This window comes from Pinus tabuliformis, chromosome 1_1 (genome assembly GCF_031772625.1).
Source record: "Pinus tabuliformis cultivar Carrire ecotype Pingquan chromosome 1_1, CPIR1, whole genome shotgun sequence".
Taxonomy (NCBI): domain Eukaryota; kingdom Viridiplantae; phylum Streptophyta; class Pinopsida; order Pinales; family Pinaceae; genus Pinus; species Pinus tabuliformis.
The window spans coordinates 960,337,610-960,361,236 of record NC_142297.1 but is presented as its reverse complement, the minus strand read 5'-3'; the positions used below and the strand labels follow the sequence as shown (position 1 = coordinate 960,361,236).

Sequence of the window (23,627 nt, the reverse complement as noted above, 5' to 3'; positions counted from 1 at the left end):
CAGGAATGTGTGTGCTAAATAAATTTGAATTTCAATGCGTTTCTTTTTTGGTTGTATTTGCTGTTTTAAAAAAAAAAAAATGTATATAGTCTCAATGTGGTCCTTACATTTGGTATCAGAGCACAAGTTGAACCCTTGATGCCTATGGGCCCATGCATGCATAACTAGTTTTGTTTGCTATGTGGGGATTTCTCTAAAATCAAATTACTCATGTTTCCCAAATAAAAAATAAAAAATTGGCATGTTCACAAGACATTCTCGTAAAAAAGTACCCTTCCTAATGTATCCTCAACATTTGTTGCAATAATGTTTAACTCCATCGAGTCCACGGTCCAGGTTAGTTTTCAACATTGCCAATCTGAAATTGCAATAGGGTGGGAATTAAAATGGAAGGCATGGGTGAACATTGACGTCAGAGATTCAACTGCTATATATAGACCTAACCTCAAACAATAACATATAATTGATTTCAGTGTAGGAATTTCTCATTCTGGCTACCATGACCTAGCTCACAAAAAGCCTCACCTGAGATTTGACAAATAGATCTTCACTTGGTTTGCAGACTGTGCAAGCTGAAATTCCCAGTGAATTTACGAAAATAATTCATGAACAAGATCCACTACTTCCCACATGGAGGCATCATTCGGTAAGACAATGTCGAAAGCCTGCTTGTAAGTTTCCATCCATTCCTCAACATTGTCATTCAAAAATGCAATTGAGATACGATTCTCAAATTCCAAGCCATCATACATGCCAAGATCTCCAATGTGATCCCCGAGTAGCAGGACATTTGTTCTATTCCTCACACCAGAAGCACCACTGTCATCAGGCACATCACTGCTGCCCAAGTTTCCATGAATGGGGCAGCCATTTCAAGGGCATGTTCATTCTTATTTAAGACGTGAATTGTCTTGCCTCTAAACCCAGTGAGATTTCCATTGTCATCGAAGACCATACGATTTGAAACCACCTCTATATTCTTGAAATTTCTTTTAAGTTTCTGCCGCATAACCTCTTCAATAATGTCTCAAGAATCTCAAACAACTGGATCACATAATCTAGAAAATCAATTACAGAATTTGCATCTGAGTTCCTGATGGCTGCATAGGTCAGACCACCCTCAATAAGAAGTGCATGAGTCTTCTCCCACCACTCTTCCATGAGCTTTGTCTTCTCATCAACTGGAATTGTAGGAAAAATTTCTAATGGGTAATAATAATCATGTACTTCTCTCCGCTTGAGATCATACTCAGGTTTTCCTTGCTTCAAGAGGGCATGAGTGCCTCTGTCCCCGCTTCTCATCAACCCAGTACTTTGTAAGTGTCATGTCAAAGTCTGCAATTACCTGTAGTTTAGAAGGACCAGCAGCTTTAATGGCGATCTTTTTCTTCTCTAACTCCGCCGGATTAGAGATGATAGCTTCCCTACATTTAGCAGACTCCACTCTGTACTTCTCCATTTGAGAGTGCATGCAATGGCAGAAGCTAATCTTCCCCTTGAAGCCCTTAAGCCTGTAATAAGTAGCAGATGTGCTTCCTCCGAAGGTGTTCCAGCTACAGCCTTCCCAGAGCAATTTCCCTGCCCTCATTGAAAATAAATGAAAAGAATCTGAAATAATGATACTAATAATAATTATTTAGTACGAGGAATTGAACTGGTTTGGTTGTCAAAAGCACCCGAGAACTTCGTTTTGCCCTGTATTTTTACTTATTCCAACGAGTATTTACTCAGAAATGACTTCACGGTTTTGCCTTGTATGCATAGCAAAAGGAAACAAACTCATATGCTCAGCCCAAAATAAAATACGCCCCATTTTAGGGTATGCTGTCCAGAACTCGTTTTATCAAGAGTTGATGATGTTGCTCGTGGACAGAGAGAAAACGTATTTCTTCTAGTTTACAAACTCAGCTGTCGGCATCTCAATAATGAACCAGTCCATTTCTACACAACTCGAACTCCACAATTCAATTGATAAGCATATCCCGAACAGAACTCGGCCAAAAAGAATAAGAGAACTAGTCCTCTTCCATCCGCGATTGTGAGATTCCTTCTTGTGAAATGGCTCCAAGAAGTACTGATTTTTGCATCTTTTTCAGTTAAGCATTTAATCAAATAGTTTGAGAACAATGTGCTATGGATGTACTTCATTTAATTTGACTCCAGGTGAGATCAACGCATTTACAAAATTGGCGGTGGTTAATCCATTGACAAAGCAACATCGACCAGGTGACTTAGGCATGAATTACTCTAAGTTGTAGTATATATTGATATCAGCAAAGACTACACTTTTTTATTTTGGTTGAGAAAAATGCGGATTAATTCAATATAGCCAGCTGTTGCTTCACAAGTTGAAATCTAATCCAAATCAGGAACAGGCAGTTAGAGCTCCAGAGAATTAAATTTAAATTCGACAGAATTATTTTGTAATCACATTTGAAATAAAATTTATCAGTCAATCACTTCTGTTACAACAGGCACAAGGCAAAACTTGAGGGAAATTTTCAAAATTTGACAAACCAAAGACTTGCCTTTAGCTTGTAAACACAACTGGAGTACTAATTCAATGGCAGAGAGAAGAGCTGTTGGTTAAGCTAAATGAAATTCCATAATTGGGGTGATAGAGTAGTACATTTTGATGCATCTTTCAAAAAAAAATTAGCACATTAAACAGTTTGAAAGTTTCGGTCCGTTGCGAGGGTAGTGTCTCAGTCTTTGTAATTTTTAATTTTTTTTTTTTTTTTCCGGAAAGAGAAGTCTCCATCTGCCCTCTTAGTCTTTCAGTCCAAGGAAGCTGGTACCCCTTGGATTTTTCCCTTTTCAGTTGTCCGCGTTTTAAGCATTCAGAGTGGGGAAGCTGGTACTTCGTCAGCGTCAAGCATCCTGTGGATTTTCCCCTCTTCATGCCTCAACAGGTCGAACCAAATTGAACCATCCCTCGTGCTTTTAGGTTTTAGATACATTTTCCTTTTTTCAAAAATCCAGTCTTCTTCGTGCACTCACTATCGTTGGAGAACCTTTTTAACATGAAAATCTGATATACACAATTTGCATTGACAAAGCATGCTTCACATTATTGAATGATAACAAATTTTAAAAAGAAAACAGAGGCTAAAACAACGGACCTTTACAGAAACACAAATATTTTATGTAATATATAAATGCCGATAACATAGTGATTGACCCATGCGCTGGTGGTGTTTCTGCTCACACCACTGCGCCAGCTTTAAAAAATAACAAAATTCCCCGTCGAATTAAAACAAAAAGAGACCTGTGTACACTGTATATATTTTTTTCATGGAAAAGGGAAGGGTTATGATTTATGGCACGCCTTCCCGTGGCCATACACGAATAGGGCCGTCTCTTCCGTGTATACATGAGTTTCCTTCAACAACCTGAAAAGCATCATCGACAGGCCTGTCAGCAATCACGGTGTAATTGTCATTTGGACTGGATTATAGCGCCTCCGCATTTATATTATAAATTATGGCTTTCATTTTATTCTTTCATGTTATGCATTCAACACCTTCATGGACCTGCATGTGACATGTCAATGGGGCTGATTAGAATGACACGATATCCCACATTCCAGAGCTGCACGTAATTCAATTTGTACATGTAGTGAGTGGCCTTACTCACCATGATTGCCTATCATTCAGAAATATTTGACATGATTGTTTTCATTATCTGTTTTATTGTTTATGTTAATACACTATTCATGGAGATACACCACAGGCCCAATGTCACAAGCCCCGTGATGTACACGAGGAATAAGGATAGAAAGGAATATGATGAAATATAGGCAACCAAGTTTTGTTATACAATATATGTCAAATATTCCTCACAAAATTACGATTATATTTGTTCGAAAAGAAATAGACTGCCATGAAAAAAAAAAAAAAATGGTTCAATTTTGCCTTGAAGTTAGAATGATATTAACTGTGAAAAATGGAGTATAAAACATCAATAAATTGTATAATGAAACAAATATTTTTACTTAGACAAAGCACATAACATTACATGAAAAAAAAAAAAAAAAAACTAGACGGCATCCATGCATGCATCTGAAATTTTATGAACTGTTGAAGTCCACCAAATCCATAATGTGACTAGTTACTGAAACACACCAGATTCTCTAATAAAACATATTTACAGCCATGCATCATGAGTATAATCTGAGACAATGCCCTCACTGTTTAGAAACATACTAGATTCTGTGTTCCAACCTTGTTCCATCTTTAGAAAGTCCATCAACAATCCTATTCCTGTCCCTGTGGACATGTGAGAAAATTGATAGAAGAGAATGAATAATATTATACAGTTATGTAATGTGAAATTACTCATTGTTATTTTCTTCCACAATCATTGAATAACTAGTAGGGAATCTCCAAGGATTTGAATGTTTCATGCATTAGCGTCAGCCTCATGAGTCAGTCTCAGGACCAATATGAAAACCATTAATTCACAATAATTAATTGTTTCTTGGCCAATGCATATTTTAAATTAATTTTTGAAGCTATGCCCAAATATTTTAAAATACCAATGTTAATATATCTAGACTAATTCTTTGTGATGTTATGATTTGTGACGTTATGCTTTATGACAATAGGAACAAAACTCGTTTTATATAAAAGTTGAGATTTGCATTTCTTTGTGACATTATGCTTTATGACATTGGGAACAAAATTCATTTTTATATGAAATTTGAGATTTCCATGTTTAGATTTATGCAACATGAATTACAATAAACTTAAACATGGGTTTCAAAACAACTTAGAATATTAGTAGGGTGTTTTTTTTTAAAGGTAAGTATTTTAATCAATATTGAGGGAAGATATAAAAGTATTCTAGAGAATAAAATCGTGGTTCATAAAATTGCTCTTATAATGAAAATTATGAAGTTATAAAAATAGTTTTGGTATTTTTATAAAAATATATATAGTATAGCACTGGTCCATACAATTTGCACCTCAAACATACTCATTTTATGCTAGACACTACGATAATTTGAAAACTATTCCAAGAGTGAGAAGCTTTCTAGATAAACATTACAAATTTAATTCTATAAAAGTACTTGATTTTTGCAAAATCATTTATTAAAATTCAATACAAATTTGGACCAAATCTATGAAGACACTAAATATCACTGGCAAGTACCAATGGGACCCTTTCAATGAATTTAACCAATTAAGAAAGAAGCTTTATTTATGAATTAATGGATTATGGAATTTATTTTACAATTTCTAATAGACATATTGAATTACTAAAATTAAAGAATTGGAGGCTTTGCTTAGGGTGGTTTTGAAACATACGGTTGAGAAGCACTCATCCTTAAAATGAACTGGTCAATGCATATGTTTGCTTAATATATTTATAACAATTTAATGATTAACAATCACCAAAAATTAATAACAATAAAACAAAACATAAAAATAAGTTTGACTAATGAAACTAGTTCCATATCATTTCAATAAGTTGTCTTTTCATCGTATAATATCAAAAACTTAATCTTGACTTCGTCATACACAAATTTTCTTGGTCTAGGCTTTATGAGTGGTTGGATGTGAAGCATTTTAATGCTCTAACAATAATCCAGCCAATACTTTAAAAATTAATAACAAGTTAAAAGTGCCACATTATAAATTGACATATGGAAATTATGTTTTATGTACAAATATCTTGGTTAAATTTAATATTTACATCAATTGTATAGATTTTTTTTTATATGTTGGTATGTATTAAAGAGAAGTCAATAATTAAATATTGATTGCAAAAGGATGTTTTTTTTATGGGTACATGAAAAATTAGGAGTGTGTTTTAAAATATTATTAAATTAATTTGTTTTGAAATTGTTAATTTGAATTAAATTATAAATACAGTGATTGATATAAAAATATATTATAATTGGGAAATAATATTTTCAATAGGTTGCTATGATCATTTGATAATTTATGCATGAGTAAGTGAAGTGGAGTGGTCACTGGTCACAAGTTGTGATCACTTAAAAGTATCCTTGGGTTTTCTTTGAAAAAGGTTGGGATATTTCTTTGGAGATAAACTTGAGTGAGAGCAAGGATGTTACTATCTCTTTCTTGATAGGTGAGGTGTGGTAGGTGTTATAACCAATTTGATTCCTCTTGATAGTTTTTATGTAGCTAAAACAAAATTTTCCCACATTTGCAAATAGAAGACAACTTCCTTGGATTGGGAAGTATGTTTTTGTTTGATTGGCATAACTTCCTTATTTAGAGTATTCTGCTTTATGCCCAATTCAATGCTCAATATATTATTGACTGCATGTTTAGATTCTTCCATTGTTAGGTCACATGCCACATCATCTCTAACTAGTTGAGACACTAACATCATTACCTACTAGGATATTACCTATAAGTAAGTAATGTGGTGATGTTTCGAAGAGTTTCTTGGTTGGATGAACTCCTAGGAACTATTCTTGGAACACTACATCTTGACGCACAATCACTTGCTTTGTAATTTATCTAATTATTTATTTATTTACAATTGCTAATAAGAATATTTTAATTTTTAGCACTTTTGACATCAAAGTCCTTCATCTTTTACTAGCTTGTGAGCTTAAGTTCACCATTTGAATTTCTTATTCTTACTTGTCCACCTCTTTCGACAATTTTCCGCCTATGGCCTAAATACAATGCTACAATTAGGGAATATACTGACAAGGGTCCAAAATGACACTTATTGAGATATTGGGGAAAATATTGCAGAATTACCAAAAGGGATAACTTAGAACTTAAAACTTTTTGAAAAATATCAAGCGTATGGATAATTTATACGATCTTTTCTTCTATGACAATGTTATTACAACATCTGTGACAGTGAACTCTACCATATGCAATGAGGATCATACAAATCACTTTGTGTACCCGACATTGTCACTTATAGCGTCATGTAGACGTAGTTTGAAATGAACGACTATAATTGGAAGCTACAGGAGTACAGTGAGGGGACGACTTTACTTGGTTGAAAGCATAATATATTAATTGTACCATGAGATGAATTTTGATTGTGATTATCCTACCCTTGTCTTGTTATTGCTTAGTCAAAAAAAAAAAAATTGGGCTGCAATGTTCCACAGATATAGTCCTTTAGTTATAACGGAATTCATGGTATAGATACCTTGGGAAAATTATAACTTGCCCACCAGAAGGTTAGCAAGAGTTTCAGGAAGGGTTCTTAGGATATGTGTCGTCGTTTTTCCTTTATGTTCTAAGGACTTCGGGACGAAGTCCATTGTTAAGAGGGGGTGTATGTAGTGCCCACTCTAGTTTTCTGACCCTAATATGACATTATCTTAGATACTTTATTCTAGGAGGACCTCAGGTTGAGGATCCGGGCACATGACACTATTATTAGCGATTAAGATATTCATGGTTGTGATGTTTATGAATGCTTTCCATTGATATTATGATAGCATGAATGGTTATGTATCTTATCTATCGGTATTCTGATGATTGCAACATTAAATAGTTTAAGATTGGTCTCTATTGAATTTATGATAATGAGGGTAGTAAATAATATGTATGCTCTCTACTAAAAGCATGATGATGATAAATTTGATGAATAGGTATATTTCTATTGATGTTACGATGTTGATAGCTTAATGAACATGTATGTTTCCATTGATGTCTAATGATGATAGCCATGATGGATGTGTCCCCTATGTTGATTACTTTCTCTAGTTCAGGCTTACAGTGGACAATGATGTGAATGACTAGGAATTGTTAATGATGTTATTATGACAATGACTAACATTGAAAAACCTTGTTACTAATGATTATTGAGTATGGCAGGAAACCATCAGAGGCACTCGCATATGACGAGTTGATGACACCTGGTTTGATGAAAATTCATATTATTTTATCTTTGAAAGTCTAAGTTGATCTTGGAATCTGCCATATATGTTTAACTATATTCTGATGATATGTTAATGGTTGCAGGCACAGATTAGTTGCTTGACCGAATGACTCACATATGGGTGATGGGGTTGTACAAGTGGATGGAACTACATGGGAGGGGTGGGACAGTGTCCCTGATCTCACCCACTAGCACTCCCACCGTGACTTGGGCTGGAAGGGTTGAAACACCTTCACCTTGAAGATCACGATGCCATGAGGGCAGGTCCCAAAGTTGGGTCACTCATGAGGATTTTACTGGGGGGCGCGCATCAAGGCGGATTCCTTGATCCCCGACACCATTAGTCTCACTATAGCAGGCAACATAAGAGATGATAGTGGTCTATGACGTTGCACTATACTTTCCCCTCGTAGTCACTGGATGCTTGAAGGGCAAGTGGTTTGGCACCCTTGGAACTTCAGGGGAATTTCTTGAAGGGCATGACCAACTTGGCACCCTTGGCATCACAAATAAAATGTTAGGCGTGGCACCCTTGGAACTTCAAGGGAATTTCTTGAAGGGCACGACCAACTTTGCACCCTTTGCATCACAAATAAATTGTTAGGCATGGCACCCTTGGAACTTCAAGGGAAGTTCTTGAAGGGCACGACCAAACTTGGCACCCTTGGAATCATTAAAAATAAATTAATTGATAAACATAATCAAGAAATGAAAACTAGGTAAATTTACATCAAGGGTAAATGATGTTAGAAACCGAGGTAATTAAATCAAACATAGAACTTGGGTTAAGAGGATCTTAGGTAGAAATAAAATAGATTACCTTAAAAACTCTACCCTTCCCTTGTTGGAAAATATTAGGTAGATTATGTAGTTTAATTAAGGAAAAAGGGGAAAGAGGGACATAATTGTAAGGATAAAGATTAATCCTAAACTAATTAAACCTAATTAAGAGAAGAGGAAGGTGAATTAAAATAAGAATAATAAATTAAATTTAGAGAAATGTAGAGAACCTCCATGTGGCAAAAACCAACATAAGAATATCCATCTAAGAGATAACCTGAGTTAAATTAGGGAGTAGATTGGGGATAAAATCTTGACTCATTAATTGACTTCAAGTAATGAACACAATTTAAGGAATAAAAGGGGGGGGGGGGGAATAAAAAGACAACTAGGAGAAGAAATAGGAATCTTGTGAGGTGAGAAAAATATTAGTTTTAAATTAAAAGTTAAGTAAATAATTTTGGGTGACCCTTGATGAGAGAGTGACACATGGGTAGGTGAATAATCAAGCTATTAAATTAAAAATATATATATATAATTATGCATGACATGCCAAGTGTCATCTATGAGGATTCTTATAAAAGAAGGGGCAAGCCATGGGAGAGGGGACTTTTTGGGGGGAACCCTATTGTTGGATGGATGAGATGATGTCAGAGCAGTGATTACGAAGCTATAGTGAGTTTGGTGAGGTAGAGGATTTTAGAGAGGGGACTCTGGAGCCAAGGTGTGCTCTCCTCTACCAGCTAGTGCTTTCCTCCATTGTACAACCCCATTGCAGCTCGGGGGTCCGCGGGGAAGAAGAGTACCCAAAGAGTAGGCTGTGAGGTTAACCGGTGGGTCTTCACATTCGGATCAAGTGCGTCATCATTCACTCGCGGAGGTGACCAGCTACAAGGGAATACCAGCAACAGCAGAGCAAGTGGAGTCTCGCCTTCTGGTGAACGGTACATATGTATTTCATTACTATTGATCTTAGTTAAAAGTATGAAAATGTTATGATATGTTTCCTGAAATGAGTGGCAGGAATGTGTGTGCTAAATAAATTTGAATTTCAATGTGTTTCTTTTCTGGTTGTATTTGTTGTTTAAAAAAAAAAAATGTATATAGTCTCAATGTGGTCCTTACACTATCTTTCTAGTTAAGATTGACCTTGAATTATTGTACTCTCTCTCTCTCTCTCTCTCTCTCTCTCTCTCTATTGAACACTTGACGGTAATAATAAGAAGAATTGATCAAGGGTTTTCCCCATCTTGGGTTTTTTCCCTAGGTTGAGCCATATTCTTGTGTCCTCTTGTCTTGGCTTGTCCTCTGCATTATTCATTTATGTTATTTCTTCAATTATTGTCAATGTGAGAATGATTGATGTGATTGCTAATGAAAAGGAATGAACTGATAATCGGGCTATTATGGAAAATTGAAGTAACTTTCCTAAGCAAAGAACATGTTAGCCTACAATTAGCATGGTATCAGAGCTCAGGTAAGGACAAGTCCAAGCAAGAAAGCAATCACTAAAATAAGGTTGTTCACAAGTATCCATGCTTTCTTCCCCTGCAATCTGAGGGTAAGGCTTCATGAAGCAAAAGAACTCTAAAATTAATTAGAAACAGAGTGAAGGATGGAATTTATGTATTTGCAAAACAAATTGACGAAAAGTCAATTAAAACTTTTTTTAAGGCTACGCTTGGGTTCCTTTATTTTTATTTTGTGTGAGGGATCTTTGTTGGGTATTAATCCTTGCTAGTTGGTGTCTGCATATATCTCTAAACAAGAAGTTGGATTGTTCTTTAAGTTTGGGTGTTGTTGGAGGGATCTGATTTCTATACCAGCAAAGGAGGAAGCTCAGTTCTCTATTAAGGCACAGCTTTCAAACTTGGCAAGTTCCCTGCAATCATAAAGTAATTTCTTGTGGCATTGTGTGCAATTATGTTCTATTTTTTTGGTCCTATAAAGGACAGACCTCAGACCTACTCTTGGTTTCCTAAGTACGGATATGTCAAGAGTTTGTTTCAGAAAAAGAATGATGGTCGATATCTCTATTCATCTTTATAGGAAACCCTGTGCAAGTCTAGGTTATATCCAGGACTGCCTTAAATCTCTTACACTCGAAGAATATGCAAGTTAGAAGGTTGTGTTGAAGAATCTAGGGCATCTAGGTTATAGTGAGATTCTTCTAACGATGTGTTATGAAACCAGCTCAAGAAAAGATAGAAAAGATAGATCGACGCCTTAGAATTCAGCCTCTTCGAGGGGGCAACCTCCTTTACATTACATAAATGAACAATTCTTGGATGATACAAATGACAAAACCTCCTTTCTATATATAGGAGTCTAAGGAGTCACAATATAATCCAGCCGACCTAACAATAATAATATAAAGCCACAAAAATAACAATAGAGGGATTCTATGGGGCACAGAAATAACAATATGGGGGTAATAGGGGCACAACAATATAAATAAAGGGTATAACTACAATAGTAATGGGGTAATCACTAGTATTATAGGGACCCAACATGCCCCTCTCCTTCAAAAAAGTGTTGTCCTCAACGCTTGAGTAGTTCTGGATACTTCTGCATAAAATTCTCATCCTCCCATGTGGAATCTTCAGCGGATAAGTTCTTCCACTTGATAAGATACTCTGAAATTGATCGATTTCGTAGCTGTCGAGTTCTTGTTTCTGTGACTGCTTCCGGTTCCAATATAATTTTTCCTTCCTCGTCAAGTTCTGGCAATATTGTTTGAATTGGGAGCTTGTCACCTATAACCTTCTTTAAACATGAAACATGGAAAACTGGGTGCAATCGAGAAGCTGCAGGAAGCTCCAATTTGTATGCCATAGTACCAATCTTTTGCAACACCTTGTACGGACCATAATACTTTGGTGATAATTTATTATCCTTCTTAGCTTGCTTTAGGGACATTTGCTTATATGGTTGTAGCCGTAGGAATACCCAATCACCTACATCAAAACTTCTTTCACTGCGATGTTGATCTGCCTGTTGTTTCATTCTATTTTGTGCCAACACGAGGTTATCCTTTAAGAGTTGGAGGACTTGTTGTTGATGTTCGATGTGATGTTCCACTGCCTGAACCTTAGAATTTTCTCTTAAATATGATGTGATGGATGGTGGTTGATACCCATAAAGTGCCATAAATGGGGTCATTTTTGTTGCTGTATGGAAGGAAGTGTTATACCACCATTCAGCCAGAGGCAACCATTTGACCCATTGTGTCTGTTTATCAGATACAAAGCAACGAAGATATCCTTCCAAACATTTGTTTACTATCTCAGTTTGCCCATCAGATTGAGGATGATAAGATGAGCTATGAGCTAACTGAGTACCAAGACAAGAAAATAATTCTGTCCAAAAATTTCCAGTGAAAATGGGATCTCTGTCACTTACAATAATCTTTGGGTTTCCATGTAGCTTTTGAACTGTTTCCATAAATGCAGTAGAAACTGTACTGGCTTTAAATGGATGTGATAATGCACAAAAGTGTGCATACTTGGTAAGTCTGTCAACTACCACCATGATGACACTCTTTCCCTCAGACTTGGGTAAACCTGTGATAAAATCCATTGAAACCTCCTCCCAACGTTGGCTTGGAATGGATAAAGGTTGTAATAGACCCGGTGTCTTAATTGTTTCAACTTTATTTTGTTGGCAAACCAAACATTCCGCCACAAACTTTTGAATATCTGATTTAAGGCCATCCCAAAAAAATTCCTTCTTAACCCTGTGGTAAGTTTTTAAAAATCCTGAGTGCCCTCCTAAGGGAGAAGTGTGCAATTCCATAAGAATCTTTTGTTTTAGCTGGGAATTCTTACAGAGGTATAAGCGATCTTTGTACCATAACGAATCATTTTGCCAGCTAAATGTATCAGAAGTACTGGAATCTTGTTGTAGCTTTCGAATAAGTGCCCACACTTCTTCGTCATTCTTCCATTCCTCCCTTGCTTCGTTTATCCAATCTGGTTGGATAATAGAAATGGCACACAACAATGCTTCCACATCCTCATCCTTTCTTGAGAGTGCATCTGCCACCACATTTTGCTTCCCTTTTTTGTAGATGATTTCAAAGTCATAACCCAACATCTTTGTGACCCACTTTTGTTGCTCTTCAGAGGATAATCTTTGTTCTAAAAAGTATTTAAGGCTATCATGATCCGTTTTTACCTTGAAGTGTCTTCCCATTAGGTAGGGTCGCCATTTCTTAAGTGCATGGAGTATTGCCAACATTTCCTTCTCATAAATAGCTTTGCTTAAAAACTTTCCCTTGATTGGACGACTTTCAAAAGCAATGGGTCTTTCATCTTGCATTAGAACAGCACCAATTCCATTTCCTGAAGCATCACATTCCACAATAAAGGTTTTTGTGAAGTCCGGTGTAGCTAAGACCGGTGCTTGGCACATTGCCTCTTTAAGATGTTCAAAGGCCTTTGTTGCTTCCGGAGTCCATGAAAATGAATCTTTCTTCAATAATGTTGTTAGAGGTGCTGCTATTCTCCCATAATTCTTAACAAACTTGCGATAATACCCTGTCAACCCAAGAAATCCTCGCAGATGCTTTATGGATGTGGGGATTTTCCATTCCTTAATGGCTTTAATTTTGCTAGGGTCTACCTTAACTCCTTCATGAGATACAATATGACCCAAATATTCCACCTCCTGGACTCCAAAGAAACATTTGGATCTTTTTGCATATAATTGTTTCTCCTCCAATAGTTGTAGCACCCTGTCAACATGTTCAACATGATCCTTCCAAGACTTGCTGTAGATTAGTATATCATCAAAAAATACTAACACAAATTTTCTAAGGAATGGTTTGAAAATTGAATTCATCAAACCTTGAAATGTTGAAGGTGCATTGGTAAGGCCAAAAGGCATGACCAAAAATTCATAATGACCCTCATGAGTTCTAAATGTGGTTTTCGGAATGTCTTCAATCTTCATTCTGATTTGATGATATCCCGAACGAAGATCCAACTTGGTGAAGTAAATTGATCCATGCAATTCATCCAGTAATTCATCAATAACAGGAATGGGGAACTTATCTTTAATAGTGAGCTTGTTGAGCTCCCTATAATCTGGACACATGCGCCATGATCCATCCTTCTTGTGCACCAATACTACTGGAGCTGAGAAAGAACTTTGACTCGGTTGAATTATACCAGCCTCTAGCATTTCTGCAACCATACGTTCAATTTCACTTTTTTGGACATAGGGATATCTGTACGGCCTGATGTTTGGAGGAACACTTCCTGGAATCAGATGAATAGCATGATCATGATCACGCATAGGTGGGAGACCTTTGGGAGTCTCAAATACCTTGGAATGATTGTCCAGGACTTTTTGGAGATCTGGAGAAATAGATGATTCCAATGTGGAAACATCTAGCGAACATAATTGTGCAATTACACCTCTTTGCTCCTTTTTTAGAAGCTTTGTCATACCATTAGAGCTGATTATCTTTCCTGGTTTCCCTGCAATACCCCTTAATTCAACTTCCTTTCCTTCCGTAGAAAATTTGATGAAAAGTTCTTGAAAATTAAAAGCTATTGTACCCAAGGATTGTAGCCATTGGACTCCTAGTACAACATCAGCACCTCCCATTGGAATGGAAAGCATTGGGCTAGTCAATACATATTCTCCCATGGATAGCTTGATATTATGGCACTTTCCAGAGCAATTTATTGTTCCTCCATTTGCAATCATCACTTGACACTCTGGTGCTGGATATAGGAAGCAATTCAATTCTTTTGCTACCCTACAATGAATAAAATTGTGGGTGCTTCCTGAATCAATCAACACTATTACCTTTTTCTTCTTGATTTGTCCTTCTATCTTGATGGTTTGAGGAGTGGTAATTCCCGCCAATGCATTACAAGATATGGTCGGATTTATTTGTTCTTCATCTAGGCTTTGTTCCTGGAGTATATATTCTTCTTTTGACCTTTCTTGCTCCTTTTCTTCTTCCTCTTCACAATCTATGTAGAATAATTTCTTCTCAGCACACTTATGACCTTTAGTGTATTTGCTATCACAACTGTAACAAAGCCCTTTTGCTCTTTTTTCTTCCAATTGTTGTGGTGTCAACCTTATAGGTTGTGGAAGACTAGGGGCAACAACACTTCCGTCTTTATAGTTGTGAGTGGTATGCTTCCTGGTTGCCATAATTTTGCTTTCCATTTTTCTTGCTAACCTGAATGCCTTCTCTAATGAATCAGGTTCCCAAAGGCGAACATCATGTTGGATATTATCCTTTAAAGACCCTATGAACACATCAATCCTATGCTCCTCTGGAATATCTTTTACCCTTATGTTCAATTTTTGGAACTCCTCAATGTGCTCCATTATTGAACCCTTTTGTTTGAGACTTATCAATTGGCTAAAAAAAGTGTTGCTTTTTGTATCTTCATAATGTGCTATCAATTCTTCCGTAAAAATTGCCCAAGTGATAAATTGTTTACGAGAGCAAAGCCATTGATACCATACAAACTGATTTGGTTCCAAATATACAGTTGCCATACGTACCTTTTGTGCGTTTTGCACATTATTGAGATCGAAGAATTGCTCCATCTGTAATATCCATGTGGCGGGATCCTTGCCATCAAACTTCCTCATATCGATTTTTGGAATATGGTGATTCTTCGATCCAACATTAGCATCTATGGAATCATGATTAACATTTCTTTTGTTCTCATCATGAGTTTCCTTTACTACCTTTTCACCATTAGTGACCCTTTCTTGTAGCAACTTCTTCAATTCTTCCATGTCTGTCTTCAAATCTATCTTCAAATCTGCCATGTCTCTCTTCAAATCTGTCTTCGAATCATCCATCTTAGCTTCCATGCCCTTTATCTTAGATTCCACGCCATTTATCTTAGATTCCACGCCACTTATCTTAGCTTCTGTTAGCTTTTGTGAGCGTGACATTTGTTGCACTTGTTCTTGTAATTTTGATATATCATGTAGCATTTCTTCCTCTTCTTCATGAGTCATGCTAGAGCTTTCAGGTTCCTTACTAGGTGTTTGCATTTTCTTTCCTCGGGGCATCAGTTACCGATAATAATGCTTTACTATGCCCTTTGAATTCCGTTAAACCAAGCTTACACAAAAATTTAAAAAAAAACTACACACCTTTTTTCACTTTATAGAAGCCTGATATTGAATCTGATGTATCTCTGTAATTTCGAATCATCCAGTTTTGGAATTGCTACCTGTAGTAGCCTTCTGCGTCCTCTTTCCAATGCCACAAGTCTGAGCCAAATTGGATTCTCCAAGGAAGAGTTATGTGAAATCTCCCACAGTGACTTGCTTTTAGACTGGTTCAGTAGAGCGAACTTGTACAACGTGCCACGAGTCACTGTTTCAACCTTTGAATCTGAAACACACAAAAGAAACTACAATCTGTCCTCTTTCTGTACCTTCTTACGAAATTTCAATCCGATCCCCAGAGAGAAAGTTATGACGATTTTCCTCAGGTCACCTGTTTTGAATGTAATTCAGGAGTCTGCAAAAAGACCAACTTCCTCAGATCATATCTCCGCAAATATCGTGCGAAAAGCTCTGAAATTTGGACCCAAGGTTCATCGTGATTTCTTCTCAAATGGGTTTTTTTTGCAACTTCTGAAATGTCACAGAAAAAATTTATAGCGAAAATGCCACGATGACCTGTTTGGAGCAGCAAAACCCTAGAATCCAAAGCTCTGATACCAAATGTTATGAAACCAGCTCAAGAAAAGATAGAAAAGATAGATCAACGCCTTAGAATTCAGCCTCTTCAAGGGGGAAACCTCCTTTACATTACATAAATGAACAATTATTGGATGATACAAATGACAAAACCTCCTTTCTATATATAGGAGTCTAAGGAGTCACAATATAATCCAGCCGACCTAACAATAATAATATAAAGCCACAAAAATAACAATAGAGGGATTCTATGGGGCACAGAAATAACAATATGGGGGTAATAGGGGCACAACAATATAAATAAGGGGTATAACTGCAATAGTAATGGGGTAATCACTAGTATTATAGGGACCCAACACGATGATAACAACTTGTGAAATACTTTTACTTTTCTTGTTAGTACAATATTCTCTTATTATTATTAGTATGTGTTTTCTTACTTCATCAAACAGTTACCAAAACAAAAGGAAACAAGAACACAAGATGTTGGCTCTCAGCTAGGGCAAAACCTCTCTCTCCAAGAGAGGAAAACCCTTCTAGAAATTTCTCTTACTAAAGCTTCAATTGACAAATGCCAAACCCTACACCCTTGACCAGTAGATCCTCCAAGCCCAAGACACAATATTCTCTTCCTTTTTGTCCTTCAATCAATGCCCTCTTTTGCTTTTCACCTTGATCTCTTCCTTCACACTTATTCTGAAAATTGAGGGCTCTTTTTCTGGCAATTGTAGAAACCCTAGGTCTCCTTAGAGAGCTCTTCATTGGAGTCTTCCTTACCTTCTCTAATTTGCTTGGAAATCTTCCATTTCCTTGATACCTAGGCTAGAAAATGTGACCTTCCTTGAGAGATACTTCCGAGTTGAGAGGTTGATCCTCTTACCCTACTTTAGGTCTGATTTCTTCTCACACGTGCAACTAATTATGGCACAAGATTTCCCTTCTAGCTTGCTCCCTTCCTTCGCTTGAGGTGGGACCCACTTCGCTTGATATGGAGATCTATTTGAGACCTCTTTTTGGCCCAATCTAAAATTATTGGAGGGCTGCAATTTCTGACTTGTTGCAGCAGCAGAATGTCCTTTTCCTTCGCACCTGTGACATAGAGGAGCCTAAAACAATCCCAAAACTTCAAATTTATTTTTTCTCTTCTTCGCTACCCTAGAAGAACCTTTACTTATATTTTTAGCACCTCTTTCTTGCCTCTTTTCTTCGTTGATTTCATAGATCACTTGATGGTCTAATTGTGAGATCGAATGGCCCTATATATAGGAGTATGTCCCTCCTTATTGAAGAATCTAGGGAAATTAGATATAGTAGGATTATGCTATACTTGATAACAATTTGTGAAGAACTTTTTCAATTTAACTTGTTAGCTTGATATTCTTCTCCTATTATTATTGTATGTGTGTTTACTTCATTAAATTTCTTACCAAAACACAAGAAACAAGAACACGAGATATTGGCTCTCTGCCAGGGTAAAACCTCTCTCTCTTAGAGAGGAAAACCCTTTCATAAATTTCTCTTATTGAAGTTTCTTATTGATCAATGCCAAACCCTAGACCCTTGACAACAATATCCTCCAAGCACAAGTCAAGTCCTTCCTTCTTACGACACTTTGTTTCCCATCACTTCATCCCCCCTTAATCCGACACTTCATTCCTCGGCGCTTCATCCTTCTTCTTCCTTCGGAAACTGGTGATAGACCTTGTTATGTGAGCTCTAGAAGAGATACTTGCCTTTGATAGTTAGTGATATCCTTCACCTATGAAGATACCTTCCTTCTCTTGTCCAACCAATCTTCTTCTTGGTGTGTAGTTGTAGACTTGATATGACAGCACTGCAGCCCTAGTTTCTCGCACGTGTGGGAGGTTTCCTTGTATATTTTACTCCTTTTACCTTCACTTGGGATAGCCTCTTCTTCGCTCTAGTGGGAGGCATTATAGGCCTAAGTTTCTCGCCCAAAAAATGAGGCATATGAGACTATTATGTTGTTGTTGTTATGACCACAGAGAGACCTCCTTTTCTCGCACGTGTGATTGTGATTTACCCTTAGAACAACCCTCTAAACTTCGGTTTTTTCTTCTCCTTCTTCGCTGGACTAGAGGATCAATTTACGTCGAATTTCTTCACCCTTTTCAGAGGTATGATTTCTTGTCGTTGGAGGAGTGGACAACCTCTATATATAGAGGTTTGTTCCTCCATTAGGCCAACTTGGTGACTTTAGGCTGACTTCATTTTTCTTCTTTGCATTAGCTTCTTTTGGTGATGTTGTTGCATGGAGGACTTGTGACTTTGCTTAGAGGGATATCTTTGACTCTTATACAAATGTATACATAGTGTAACATTCCCTTAAGGGTCTTCAACATTTTATTTTGACTCTTTGACTTACCTATAGCACTTTGAAATGTGCTAGACCTATTTCAATGATCAAGAAACTCATTGATAAATATAACAAAAATAATATTTATTTTCTTGTATAAATACAAATATCAAAAGTAAATTTATGAAGACCGAACCTAGTTACACTTTATTCAACACTCCCTCTTAACTAGGGAGATATTCATAGATCATTACAAAGTGTTTGGCTATTTTTTAATCTTGAAGAATTCACATAAAAGAAACCGGATTGGAAATCCATCTGTTATAGTATCATAGTAACCAACATTATTCATAGCAAGGCCTTGACTAGCAGCTCTATCTCTAATAATATCATAGCACAATGTTGGCGAGACCAATGACTTATAGACACCTTAGTCATTGTCTCTCAAGGTACATACCATGGGGACTTCACTCAATGAACCTCTGACATATCACGTGCATTCTTGGAATATTAAACAATAACCTTAATTTGACTACATATTAGAAAATACCTCTAAAAATCACATTATTTCACCCCCTACCAATACGAACCCAATACACTTTTCCAATTTAAACAACCCCTACTTTCACTAGATATTGTAGGTATCCATTTGTTCATTAACATTTTTTCTACCCCTTTATATTTTTTTATTAACTTTGAGCTCCATTATTTATACCTGCTAATATAAAAACCCTTTACTCCCTATATATCCCCCAATATATTATGTCATTTTTTCCTCAATATATATCCCCCAATATGAACCCACGTGCTATGGTATTGCTCCCCAGTGAAGCCCCCATGGTACATACCCACCCAGGTGTTCACTGAGTATGACCTTCTAGGACTGTTCTTGTATTGGGTTCCCAACCCTCAAAGAATATCGGTCCTCTTGCCTACTCTTGTCTTGGATGCCCTACACATCCTCAAAGAATATCGGATGCCAGATGATTACCCAATCCATCCATTTTTTCTTCCCAAGTGAAGACAAGAATGTTGTGTCTATCTCTTCCTAGTAATTGAGGAAGACATGCCCAAGTTCCCTCTGTCAAGGAACTTTCCCAAGCTCCTTTGTAATTGGGAACTTGTTAGAACTCCCTCTTATCTAGGGACTTGTCCATTGATCAACAACTTCTTCTTCGTGGGTCCTTCAGCTGCTTGATCTCCTTTTTGATGTCATGAAGTCTTTCTTTTAACTTCTTCTTGGTAGGGCACCAGCCATCGATTACTTTCCTTCTTGACTTTGTCATGAAATTGCTCCCTTCGTGGAAAGTGGCCTCCTTGATATATGTCAAGGTATTTCATCATCTAGCTACATGTTTTCCATCTTACTATGCCTCAAAATATTTATCACATAGATGCTTAGTTGTACTTGCCTGTTCCCATACTTCGTTTTAGTAGCCCTTCGTGAATTCATCCTAATATTTCTTCAACATCGAATAGTGCTTTTGTTGGATGGCTTCTTCATCACGACATCTGTGTAGCATTGAATCAGTTATTTGTACCTTAATATCTCCAAGGCCTTCATAGGTGTCAAGGGTCCTTTGATATTTTTCTTCCTTTGTTAGAGTTTCATGCCTTCTTTCGGGATATGTCCTTAATGAATCTTGTCAAATAGTGATTCTTTGTGACCATGGTGTTCCTCACATGCTTGATCTCTTTCTTCATTTGCTTCTTTTTGGATTGATTAGTCAACCACCTTATACTCCTTATGGGAGCACTTCTTCATGTTGACCTTCATTGCATTGTAGTACATGCCTTCGAGCATGTCATTGGTGAAAGAGATCCTTTTATACTTGATCATGCTTTATAACTATTCTCATGAACCAATAATATATACGATGACATGACTTAAACTTTGATGCATACATACCTCATCTTGATTTTGCTTTGATCATCTTGGCTTCATTTGATGGTTCTTCTTGATTGGTGTAGCCTTTCTTGCTTCATCTTTTCTTGCATGCATATCATTCTTTCTTGAATCCCATGAACGGAACTCCCAATGAAACATCTGCTCTTATTTATGAAGCTTCTTTTGAAGATTCTATCAGAGGATCTTCAAGACCCTTATCCTACAAATGTTTCTTCCTTTTGATGATAGAAGCCTTCTAAGATTTTAATCATATCAATTATTATTTCATTGTGGATGAGGTCCTATAATAGGTATGCTCCTTCTATATGAATACGTTGGGCTATATATACACCATGGTCCTATATTCTAGAAGATGGTACTTAACCATGCATTCTATCCTATCTCTATATGCTCCTATGCTACTCAAAACATTGAAAGAAGACTTAAGTAAAGAGGTTGACTTAGTCATAGTAGAGATCTGGAGGATGTTCCTTCTTCTGCTTCTTGTCTTCTTCTTTCACTTCTTGAGTCATTTGAGCTTCTTCTCTTTTTCTTTTGTTGTTGTTGTCCTTCTTAAGTTTGGGACAATCCCTTTTTTAGTGTCCATATTCTTGACATCCAAAGCATTGGAATTTGGACATATCTCTATTGCTTGCTCTTCGTGGACCAAATTTGTCAAATTTTCCCTCTCTTGGCCATGGTAGCAAATGCTTTCTCCTTTGATCCCACATCATCCTTGGCTTTGAGTCTAGTTTCCTCTATATTTCATAGATACCATAGTTCACTTAGTGGGGTAGATTCCTTCTTGGCATATATGCTTGATGTGAAGTTGCCCCAATCCTTAGGTAGAGCATTGATTACTACAGTTGTCATTTCTCTATCAGACATGCTAGTTCATGAAGTTGATCTTTCATCTCAGAGATCTTCACAAAGTAGGGAGCTATTCCTTCCTTTGATATCTTCATCTTGTACAAATAATTTCGTGGAGTATCACTTCTCCAGCTATGCTTACCGAGAATAGCTCGATTAGTTTATCATAGATTTATTTTGATGATTCAAATTTGGAGACATAAGGAATGAGAGAGTCTTTGATATATTGTATTAGAATCCTTTGAGCTCTTGTCTCATCCTTATTGTAGTTGGATAAGGCTTGATATTGTTCCTTAGCAGGGATAGTGGTATTCCCTTTGATGAGGTCTAGAATTTCATTCTCTTTGAGAAGTAAATCAGTGCTCTTCTTCCATGCAAGGAAGTTAGTGGTCCCAGCCAATTTATTGCTTTCCTTGAAAAAGGACATTTATGTATGTTCAGGAGGGGACATATATACTTCCTTGATAGAGTTTGAGATGTAGTGGACTTGCTTTCTTCTTGAAGACTTGATGGCTTGCCTTCTTGGATCTTGATGCTCTTCAAATTGCTTTCTTCAAATAGACTTGCTTGATGATGAGATTTGCTTGGAGAGTGATGACTTGTCTTGTAGTTCTTCTTCCCTTGAAGATGGTGTAGCTTGATGTAGGTCCCTTTTTGACTTGATCTTCTTGAAGGTGCCTTTATATGAAAGGCTTCTCTTTAGTAGTCTTCCTTGATGAATAGTAGATGGTAGACCTTCTTGTCCTTGATGTGTTTGAGACTTCTTGGCTTGATGCTTCAACCTTGTAGTTGTTCTTGAGATGTCCTTCCTTGATGTGTCACCTTATGAGTGTTCTTGAGATGCCCTTTCCTTGATGTGTCACCTTAGCTCCGATACCATGTTGAAGAATCTAGGGCAATTAGATATAGTAGGATTCTTCTATACTTAACAATTTGTGAAGAAATTTTTCAATTTAACTTGTTAGCTTGATCTTCTTCTCCTATTATTATTTTATATGTGTTTACTTCATCAAACTGCTTACCAAAACACAAGAAACAAGAACACAAGATATTGGCTCTCTGCCAGGGCAAAAGCTCTCTCTCTTAGAGAGGAAACCCCTTTCGTAAATTTCTCTTATTGAAGCTTCTTATTGATCAATGCCAAACCCTAAAACCTTGACAAGAATATCCTCCAAGAACAAATCAAGTCCTTCCTTCTTCTGGCACTTTGTTTCCCAGTACTTCATCCTCCTTCTTTTGACACTCTGTTCCCCAGCACTTTGTCCTCCTTCTTCCTTCAGCAACTAGTGATAGACCTTGTTTATGTGAGCTCAAAAAGAAATACTTATCTTTGATACTTAGTGAGATCCTTCACCTATGACGATACCTTCCTTCGCTTGTCCTGTTAACCTAGGTTGTCATTGATGTCAATATGGCAATATTCTGGACAAGTAAATGATGATATGGAGCCAAGTAGAGCAGATCCATGAAGCAACTGGAGTATGTCAATATGGAAATGTTCTAGGAGCAAAGAAACCATAGGAAAGCCAAGACAGTCAAGCCATTGGAGAGACTATCAGAGGCGAAGGAATTCATCAAAAGAGGAGTTAACGCATCAGAGGAGTATTGCAGAATATCAAAGCAGAACAGAGCTATCAGAGGAGCATAAACAGAGCTATCGAAGGAGCATAAACAGAGCTATCGGAGCGGAAGATTGAGGAGGAGTAACGTTGGAGGAGCCATATCGAGAGTATCGGGAGTAATATATGCCAAAGAAGAACTATCGGAATCCAAAGGCAGACCGATCAGAGGAGCATAGAGGAAGAGCGGAAGAGTACAAAGAGCAGAGGACATAGAGGCAAAGGCGGAGCAGCATATAATATAAACAGAGTTAAAGGAGCGGAGCAATATATACTATCGGAGGCGGAGTATATATATATATCGGAGAAATCATATCGGCGGGTTCTATTATGTGCCACTACCCGAAACCCCCGACTGCAATATACATGTGTGGACCCGACAATATATATGTCCGGGTGTATAAACAGTTGAAGTCCGGCTAAGTGTTTCGAAGCAGGATTTTCAGTGTATTTCATATGTATCCTTGTATTCCGGCTCTAAGCCTTGCCACATTAAAATATACGATTGCAATATATATATATATATATATATATATATATATATATATATATATATAGATATATAATTGTG

The 23,627-nt window shown here is 36.9% G+C and overlaps 1 pseudogene; it reads right to left on the bottom strand.

Moving 5' to 3' along the window:
* Nucleotides 1-319: 319 nt before the first annotated feature.
* LOC149217676 (uncharacterized) lies at nucleotides 320-1,459 on the bottom strand (annotated as a pseudogene).
* Between the last annotated feature and the right edge of the window lie 22,168 nt (nucleotides 1,460-23,627).